Source organism: Equus asinus, chromosome 3, assembly GCF_041296235.1.
Source record: "Equus asinus isolate D_3611 breed Donkey chromosome 3, EquAss-T2T_v2, whole genome shotgun sequence".
NCBI classification, from domain to species: domain Eukaryota; kingdom Metazoa; phylum Chordata; class Mammalia; order Perissodactyla; family Equidae; genus Equus; species Equus asinus.
Genome location: NC_091792.1, coordinates 74,417,916 through 74,428,575, shown reverse-complemented (window position 1 = coordinate 74,428,575; position 10,660 = coordinate 74,417,916). Strand labels below are relative to the sequence as shown.

The following is a 10,660-nucleotide window of genomic DNA, read 5'->3' as shown; positions in this document are numbered from 1 at the left end:
CAATGAAGACAAATGTAACACTACTTTCCCTCTAGAATAAAGAAGATTGATACATTATAGTTCTTGGACAACATGCAAGCCCATGAGGGACTATCAGCAGAGGTAAAATAGACAAGCTATTCAGGTCCCCCGTTTCTTCCTAGCAAGACGTCAGTGAAGTCAGAGTTTTGAGATTCAATTGAATTTTCAGAGGAATCAACACCTGTAATCATCTCCCATTGAAATGAGAATTTATAATATCCTTCTGTCCTCATGATGAGCAGTATTTTCACTAGAAGCAAACTTCAGAAGACTGCTGGAACTTCTGTGTACCAGAATTGGTGGTATATTCTTAAATAATCTTCAGAAGAAAATTCATTTTAGCTTTAAAAGATTTTAGATTTAAAATTTTGTTTTGGATTTAAGAAAAAACAGTAGTTAAAATACTCATTTAAAAAATATGAAAACTATCAAATCTAAAGAGATCTTTTTATTCTCTGTTTCACAGATTGTTCAGTTTAACAATGCCAGCTTTCTGGGGTGAGTCTCAATGGGAAAACATATAATTTGTTCTTTACTTTAGAATTAAAGAATCATGACCTACCGTGTATGATTTTCAGTAATTTAATTATAACATTTTGAGAGTATATATGACGAATATCAGATTTTATAACGGTTAACAATGTATTTTATCACTTAGTGCATTAAGCTGAAAGTGTGTTAAATGTTAAATAAAATCACAATAATCAATGGGAAGTAGATAGTAAGTAATGAAGGATGAAACTCAAGATGAAATTGAAAGTAACAATGGTAAGTGTTTAAAACAAAGGCATGCAATACTTTTCAGCCTCTAAAATATTAGTGGCATAAATATTAGACAGATAGAATCTTTAACAACTCTATCTTTGAGGCAATACTTCCTGCTCATTTTATCTCTCTCACGCTAGAAGTGACAGATATGATAATGTCTATTTTGGGCCTTAAACTTTTTTTTTTTTTGGTGAGGAAGATTGGCCCTGAGCTAACATCCATTGCCAATCATCCTCTACTTTGTATATGGGATGCCACCGCAGCATGGCTTGATGAGCAGTGTGTAGGTCCATACCCAGGATTGAACCTGTGAAACTTGGGCCACCGAAGCAGAGCATGTGAATTTAATCACTACGCTACCAGGCCAGCCCCAAATTTTGGATTTTTTTATCATTCACCGAAGGGCTGTGATACAATAAGAGAAGAATTCACAGTGTTTTTACAGAGATAGCAGCAGAGATATATTAAAACTAATTTTGTCATTATAAATGTATATTTTAAATAACCCAAAAGAGTTTTACATTTTAGCTGCGATGCATTCCAAACTTTTTTGTTGTTATTTTCATTAAAATATCTGGACTTGTTTCTCTAATATATTAAAATTATTTTATATTACTACTTTTACAAATCCAACACTAATGTTCACTCAGGATTTTTCCATTATCCATCACCATGGAGAGAGATTGAGCATAAAATTTAGGGGCATGAGAATAAAGACAGTGTGTGGGGGGAAATATTCTATAGTACAGTCTTAATATTAATATTTTGCTAAATTTACATGAATGTTGCTGAGTAAAATCTGTACAAACAGAAGACACTAACATGTCACTGCAAAAGGAATGGACACCCACATGCTTTCATCAGACTAAGACTATCTGAACATATGAAATTTTAAAGACTGCATACGACGTAACTCCAAATATATGTGGTCCCTTATACCTGCCACAGAATTGCATTAATTTTCTGCGAGGGAGAGAAGATGTGGCAGGGGATTGGGTAGGGATGGATTTAAAGCTGTTCTAGTTGCAAGGTCATGAATTGTAGGCATGGAATTATGGAAATTATGAAAGAGAAAAAAGAGCTTGTGGGAAAAACAATTTTAAACTTACTAGTTGTGGGGGAAGAAGTCACATGAAAGGGGGAATAATGAAGAAAAGTGAATAAATTGGTGAATAGGAAGCCAACCATCTTAGCTCATATGAAGTAGGATTTCTGATGCCTGCAGTCACCAGGCTATGTGTCAAATGAGAAAAAAGTGCAGTTAGCTCAATCTCTTATTAAAATTTTAAATATGAGAACATCTCTAAGCTGAGTCTTTGGCAGAGAATAAGTAGGTTAAAGATTTTATGGAATACATTGAGGAAGGTCTGTAAGAGTTCATTTTTTCTAAGGGTTGTTCAACTCCTTGGAAGGTGAGCTGAAAGTGAGGTTGTGTCAGTCATGGGATAGGATGTACGGACAGGAAGACCGGAAAACAACTTAGCAGTCGTTGGTTTGTCAATTTGGGTTTATTGAGAAACATGGGGAGGATACTCTGTTGTTCGAGTTTTGTTAAGGTAAGTTGAAATTTTCAGTCTTTTGTCATCTTTCACAGGACGCATTTAAACAAAATAATAATGACATGTATTTTAACTGAAAATAAAGTGGTTCAATAATGCAATATTACTCACATAATGCTTGGCAATTAATACGCTGGCTAGGAATTAGATGGAAGTAATGTTTACGGTAAATATGCCGTGTGATTGCCGTATGGAGATACACAGTATATGCTCAATATTTAAAGTCTTGATATTGTTGTTTTAATCCTCTATCCTTGTTTTTATACAGGTTATGCCTCCAGTAATGACAAATCTCACGTTTGTGACAGAATATATCCTCACAGGATTTTCAACCAATAAAAATATGTACATTTTGCATTCAGTGCTCTTCTCCTTGATTTAATTCTATGCCCTGATGGGAAATGTCTTCATCATCATGATCACAACTTTGGACCAGCATCTCCACACCTCCGTGTACTTCTTCTTGAAGAATTTATCCTTCTTGGATCTCTGCCTAATATCAATCACAATTTCTACATCCACCGCCAACTCTTTGATTCACATTAACTACATCTCATTCCTTAGCTTTGTTGCCCAGGTCTTTCTCATGCTTTTTCAACAACCACAGAGCCGCACTCCTCACAGTGCTGTGCTTTGACCACTATGGTGCCACCTTCCATCCCCTGCACTATGAAGTCATCATGAACAGGGATGCATGTGTTCAGTCAACCACCGTGTCTTGGCTGGGTGGGGATATGAGTGCTGTGATGCACACAGCAGGTACCTTCTCCTTATCCTATCGTGGGTCTAATATATTCCATAAGTGCTTTTGTGACATCTTGCAGTTATTGGCTATTTCTTGCTCAGAAAATTGAATAAGAGAAATTTTTCCTATCCTCATTAGAGTGGTGTTGAGTATCTGCTGTTTTATTTTCATCATTGCTTCCTACATCTGCATCTTCTCCACTGTCAGGAAGATCCCATCAACAGAAGCGTCAAAAGGCTTCTCCACCTGCCTTCCTCATCTGATGCTGGTTGTATTAATTATCTCCAGTGGATTCTTTGCTTATCTGAAACCTACTTCAGTGACTTTTATTTCAGACCCTATGATTTCCATGTTCTACACTGTGGTGACCTGAACATTTAATCTCATCTGGTATAGTCTAAGAAATAATGCCGTGAAAATGTCTCTGGGGATATTATTAAAGGAAATTTTTACCAAAAAGTAAAAACTATCTCTTCGTTTGTTGCAATAATAGATGCCATCTACAATTATACACACATTATTTCTTGATATTTTTACTTCAAATCTTTTTAAGACAATTTTTAGAGCATTTTTAGGTTTACAACAAAATTGAAAGTATAGAGATTTTCCACATAACCTGTACCCCTACACTTGCATAGCCTCCCCCATTAGCCATATAGCCCACCAGAATCATTCATGTTTTACCAAGAAAGATTTATATTAATATCTCATAATTACCCAAAGTCTGTACTTTACACTAGGGCTTCTCTCGTAGTGTTGTACATTCTATGGGTTTGGACAAATGTATAATTGCATATATTTATTATTATAACACCACACAGTATTTTTAGTAACCCCCAAATCCTCTGTGTTCTGCCTATTTATTTCCCTTTTCTCCATCTACCTCTGGCAACCACCCATTTTTTTACTGCCTCCATACTCTTGGCTTGTCCAGAATCATACAATATACATTTTTAGACCAGCTTCTTTTACTTGGTACTGTACATTTAAGCTTCCTCCATGTCTTTTCATGGCTAGATATCTTATTTCCTTTTATCAGTGTATTCACTGATTCACTTATTTATCCACCTTCTCAGAGACAGCCAGGTTTCTTCTAAATCGTCAATCAAGAATGAAGCTTCTATAGACATCCTTGTGCAGTTTTATATATGTAAATAAGTCTTAATTTCCTTTGGGTAAATACCTCGGAGCATGATTGCTGGATAATATGGTAAGAGTTTATTCATATTTACAAGAAACCACCAAATTTTCCTCAAAATGGCTGTACTCTTCTACATTCTCACAAGTAATGTACTAGAGTTTCTGTTGCTTTGTGTTCTGGACTTTGGCCTTTCTAACAGTTGTTTTTTTTAATCTCATTGTTTTAATTTGCATTTTCCTGATGACGTGATTTATGGAGCATCCCAAATGTTTATTTGATATCTGCAAGAAAGGGCCAGAGACCTATTTGAAGAAACAATGGCCAAAATTTTCCCGTATTTGAGTAAAAACATGGATATGTACATCCAAGAAATTCAATGAACTCAGGAAATACACATAGAGATACATTTAATTGAACATTTGAAAGACAGAGAATCTTGAAGACAGCAAGAGAAAAAAAAACTCATTGTGTGAAAGGGAATCTCAAAAAGATTATCATTAAATTTCTCTGCAGCAGAAATCTTGCAGGCCAAAAGGCAAAGTCACGACATATTTAAAATACTTACTGAAAGAGAACAACTGCCAAGTGAGAATTCTACATAGAGTACAACTGCCTTTCAAAGTCATGGAAAAATTAAGACATTGCCACATAAACAAAACCTGAGGGAGTCCATTACCACTAGATATGCCCTACAAGAAAGGATGCTAGGCAGTATTTCAAAGCCATACGAAAATAAGAACTTCTCCAGTAAAGGGAAATATATGCATAAATATAAAAAACCACTCATTTTCTAATTTTTGCTGATAGTTCCAGTTTTTATTCTTCCACAAAATTTAAAAGACAAAAGCATAATTGTAAGTCTATGTTAATGGGTACATGATATATAAAGATGCAATTTGTGACATCAATGACATAACATGCGGGAGTAGAGCTGTAAATAAGCAGAGCTTTTATAGGTGATTAAAATTAAATTGGTATGTGTTTATAATGTATTGTTAAAATTTAGGAAACATCCTAAATATATATAAATAAATATAACAATATGTAATATTAATTACAATATAAATATAACAATATGTAATCTCCATGGCCTAATCAAAGAATTTCTCTCATCATCCAGAGTAACAAGCTTTTCTCTACCCAGGAATCTGCCATCCCTGCTATGTGTCAGAGCCCACAGTGCATCTTCCATCTTTCCTTTATTTAAATTGAACTTTTACTGTAGTGACCTTCCCCAAAGCCGTGTTAGACATTTAACCACACCAGAAATAAGAGTTTCTACTAATCTCAATTCTCATCAACACTTAGCATTATCCTTCATTTGAATTTATCTATTCTAGGGCGTGTGTAAGTGTGTGCATGTATGCATGCATGTTAGTGTATGTGTGTGGTGGCAGTGGTGTCATATTGTGGGTTTAGTTTGTACTTCCTGATTTCCAAAGAGATTTAAAACTTTTACACAGGTTTATTGGCCAGGGTACTGTTCTCTGACTTGAAATGCCTGTTGAAGTTTCTTGCTCATATTCTCTACTGGGTTATTTGAATTTTCCTAATGATTTCTAAAAGTGATTTATTTATTCTTAATATGACTACTTTGTTACTAATATTATTATTTGCAAATATCTTTCTTCACTATGTGACTTGCTATTTCATTTTCCCGTGGTGTCTTTTAATGAAAATGGTTCTTATTTTTCTGTAATCCAATTGATCAATATATTCTTTTTATGGTTAGTACTTTCTGTGTCCTGTTTACAACATTTAGGCCAAAATGTAATCAAGAAATGATTATCCTATGATAGTTTGTGTAAGTTTATTTTAAATTTCACATTAAGTTTTACAATATAGCTGGAATCATAAATTCTTTTGCATAATATGAAACAGAGGTAAAGTTGGCTTTTTTATAGCATCATTTATTGAACTGGTCTGCAGTATTGTCTTTCAAATAAATGAAGTGTAGATGTATTTCTGGTATCTCTATTCTGTTCTTTTAGTATTTTTTATTATCCTTGCCTGTATACCATGCTGCCTCAATTATGGAAGACCTATAATGGTTTCTTCTTTTTAATAGATGCATTTAGAGGCTATGAAGTTTTCTTTAGTGTGCCTTTATCTGAATCCATCCACATACAACCACCATCAGGTAGATGATACTGGGATATTGACTATCTGTCTATCTATCTATGTACCTCTCATCTATCTCTCATCTATCTGTTTCTTCCTCAACTTGGCTGCAATAATCTCATCATGTTTTAATAAATTAAAATTGTATTGTTACTCAGTTCAAAATAGTTTTAAAGTTCCATTGTCATTTCTTTACTGATAGATGAGTTACTTAGAATTCAAATGGTTAATTTCCAAATATATCAGGATTTTCAATTTATTGTTTGTTATTGATTTCTATATTAATTTACTACACTATGTACATAATGGCTTTTGGGAATGTGCTGTGAATTACTTTACAGGCTGACATATGTTCAATGGTAGTAAATGTTTATGATCACTTGAAAAATGGTATAACACATATATGTAACACCTATGACATATATATAGCATGTATGGGTAACATATGTATCATGAATATATATTTTCCTAAGAACTGAAAAAGACAGGTAATTTTTACAAAAGTTTGACTGTTGACTTTGCCACAGGAAAGCATCAAATACATCAGATAGTTTATATCATAAAGACCATACTCTCTGACCACAATAATATTAAACTAGAAATTAACTAAAATATAATTAGAAAAATACATATTTGGAAATTAAAATGAAAAATTCTAGGTAAGACATAGGTCAAAGAGTATCTTAGTGGAAATTAGAAAATATAACTAAATTAAAGCAAAAACACTACATTTTAAAATTAGTGAAAAAATTTTGATGGCCCACTATGTATCTATTTTTTAAAAAGAGAAAAACAAAAGCAGAATAATTGTAAAGAAAGTAGAAGGACAGAAATACAAAAAAGAATGGGAATTTATGAAAAGGCAAATATACCTAAGATAATATACCAAATATTACTTTTTTGAAAAAAACTAATAAAATTGAGAAAATTCTTGTGAATTCTGAAAAAAATGAATTGTCTAACTCTATTGTGTTCTAATTATTTTTGTCTGTTGACTTGTAATTTACAGAGATCATTTCATCACTTTAGTGATGAATTTATCTCTTTGTTCAGTCAGAGTTAGTCAACATTACTATCTTCGGAATAGTCTTTATTCTTATGTTAATCACAGGGTTAGTATTGCATATTTGATAAGCAGAGAGGTTATTAACTAGTTTGAAAAAGAGAGTTGTCAGGTGATAGAACTTAATCCAATCAAGGGTAAACATTTTTAAAAATGACAGCTGCTACAATAATACAAATCAATATTCAACTCAAGATAAAGTTACACACCCACACCCTTTGGTTTTCTAAAATCTTAGTATGTATCTAACTATTAATAATAACACTGTAGTTAAAGTTATTCAACAAATGATTTGTTAGACTCTCCAGATTATTTTAAAATCCTGGTGTGGTATTTAATTTGTCGTGTCTATCCACAGCTAAATAAATCCTCTCTGGGATCTGTTTAACTTTGGAAATCGTATCAAGTGCTATCAATGACTTTCTCATTAAATTGTTATTTGTTTGTTAGGTGACTCTAGATTAAAAAACTATATAATGTCTCTAATATCAACAAACTTGTTCATGATGCCAAATTCAATTGCTTTTGCTACTGAATTTAGAAAAACTACATGCAGTATATTTCTCACCCTTATAATTTTGGTTGAGCACTTTATATTCTCATTATCTTTATTATCCACTTAGTCATAATTGCTTATTTTAATGTCATATTTAATTAAGTGAAGCATAACATCTCAATGCTGACATCGTGTGGGCTCAGTCACCAGGCCGCTTTGATTTAAAACCTAGCTTTCCACCTAAATTACAAATAACCCATATGTGCTTCCATTTTCTCTTCAACAAACTGAAGATGATGATATAAAATTTAGTACACTAATGAGTTAAATTTAGGTTAAGAATGTGTCTGGCACAAATCAAGTGTTATAGTTTTGTTAGTTCTCATTGTTAATTGATGCAATTAATGTTTTTGCCAATGATAATCAGTCACTGTTGAATTTAATAAACTTCCACCATTAAATATAAGTAAAGTCCTATAGAGTCAGTGCAAATAAAGATCTGCATCCCCTGTTCCAAGTCATGGTTATGGGCCATTTTCATCCAAAAGAGCTTTCCTTGTGTCCACGAGTTACCCTGTGCCAGCAGAGACCACAGAGCCTGGTCAGTACCTTCCTGGAGCATCCTCATTAACGCACGTTTCTCTGCTCTTGTTTTCTTACTCTGCATCTCAGAGCCTAAGTTCCATGAAGGCTACAGTTCCCACAAAGGACGGTAAAAGGATTAACTGAGGGGACCATAGGTCAGCCACTGGATCATTGCCATAGAGCATGAGATATTTGTCAGCTGTTGTGTTGACTCACCTGTGAAATGACCATATACCCACCTTGATTCTAGATCTCAGGACACCTCTGCCCAGGGGACATCCATGGATAGTGCCTCGCACCCAGGAGCAGTGGTGGCTGGGCTGATGGCTTGATGGACTGGCACTGCAGTGCTAAAACCTCCTGACGTCTTTGGGAGAGCTGGTGGTGCCACAAGGAGGCAGGACTTCTGGAGGACTGATTGGCACAGACCCTGAAAATCAGAACACACAATGGCAGTAGCAGGGAGTAGGGTGGTGGAGATTCCTCTATATGGTAAGGGAGGTCATGGTCAAGAGTCAAGGATTTTAGGTAGCATTTGAAGGGGTAGCAACTATTTACAATCTAGTATTCTCATTATTCTATAGTTAATTGGGTTATTCACATTAGTACTTACTAGTTGAGTATAAATGCTATCCCCTGTGAATTCCCACTCCTCAAAGCAAGTGAAGTACATAGAAATGAAGGATAAAATTTTACTTTAGAGCTAGAAATTATAAGTACTGTAGATGAAAGCATGGGTGCAGTAAAAAGATGAAAGATCATTGGATATTGCATATCAAAGCAGTAGTAACAAATGATTTTATTGATTGGAGGTGAAAATCAGACTGTGAGGAAACCCTGCACAGCAAACACATCAGCAGAAAGAATGGTATAGAGGAATTATGTGTATTTGTATTCTACTTTGAGACTTCTTCCTCCAGGAGATACCTCGTGCAGGTGTCAGTGTAAACCCTCTGCTCCCTAGTGGAAGTGCAGCTCAGGAAGCACGAATCTAGGAATCCCTGTTACTGGTACATTAAAATCCTATGTAATAATTGGAATTTAATTTGATTCAAGTCCTTGGATTCCCACAAAAATCATATATAATAAATACCAATGGAAGCACGATAATTTGGGATAAGATTTATTGCTTTATTTAGTACAATAAGAGTTTTAATAATCAAATAAAACTTTACACTTGAAGATAAGCCTCATGAAAGTGGTCTTGCTGATCAATTTAGGGGACTCTCCAAACTCTGTAACTATTATTGAAGTTTATATTTTTTTTTTGTTTTTCTTGGAGCTGATAGATGCCTCACGTAGAAATGAATTTACTGTGCTACTTTTAGCTGAATGTGTTTCCTGAGGCCTGTTTTCCCTGCTGTGGAAATACTGCACTCGTCTGATACAAAGACCTTCTCATCGGATATGCCTTTTAGTTACTGATAACACCAGTTGTATGAACAACCTGAATGTTTGAACTGGCCTGAAAATCACCACACTTCAGTATCCTTGGGCAGCATGCCTCCCAATGGACAGTAACGTGAAACAGGTGAAAACATATTTTTACTTTCTAGATAAATCCAATTGAGTCACTAACAAATGTTTTCTTCTTAGGCGCCACTTAGGAATCTTGCACCTTGGCTGTGTTATTCCAGTCCTGAAATCATGTAGACAATTTGAGGTCAGAGAATGTATCTCTCACCCCTCACTGGGCATAGTAAAAACACTACGCACTACTCAGATAGAGACTAAAAACACAAAGCGAGATTAATAAAACTTTTTGAAAATTAAATTTCTGAATAATAATCCTGGAGCTCCTTAAGCTAACAAGCTGACTGATGATCACCTGGAGCTCCTCTTGGAGTTTCTGTCTCCTGAGTATTCCTTCCCAGACTAAGAATGCTGAGCCCGGTGGAGAACACCTAAAAGGCAGACATGTGATGCAAGTAGGTATCCTTTGGGAAGCTGAGGAGGCCAAAGGTGAATGTAGCTCTGAGACTGAGAAAATCAGAGACCCAAAGCACCTGCAGGAGAAACATTTCAAGAAAGAAGCAAGGGAGCTGGGAGACGTCAGACTAATTGTGAAGTGAGAGGTAGAACTTGACCCATCACGTGACCCTGAAGAACTTCTAATACTTGAATTAGGTAATTCTATCCATCTGCTATCAGTCAGTGTTTT

At 34.8% G+C, this 10,660-nt stretch overlaps 1 pseudogene; it reads left to right on the top strand.

Moving 5' to 3' along the window:
- The first annotated feature begins 2,631 nt into the window (after positions 1-2,631).
- On the top strand, positions 2,632-3,556 carry LOC123289593 (olfactory receptor 14A16-like; annotated as a pseudogene).
- The last annotated feature ends 7,104 nt before the right edge of the window (positions 3,557-10,660 follow it).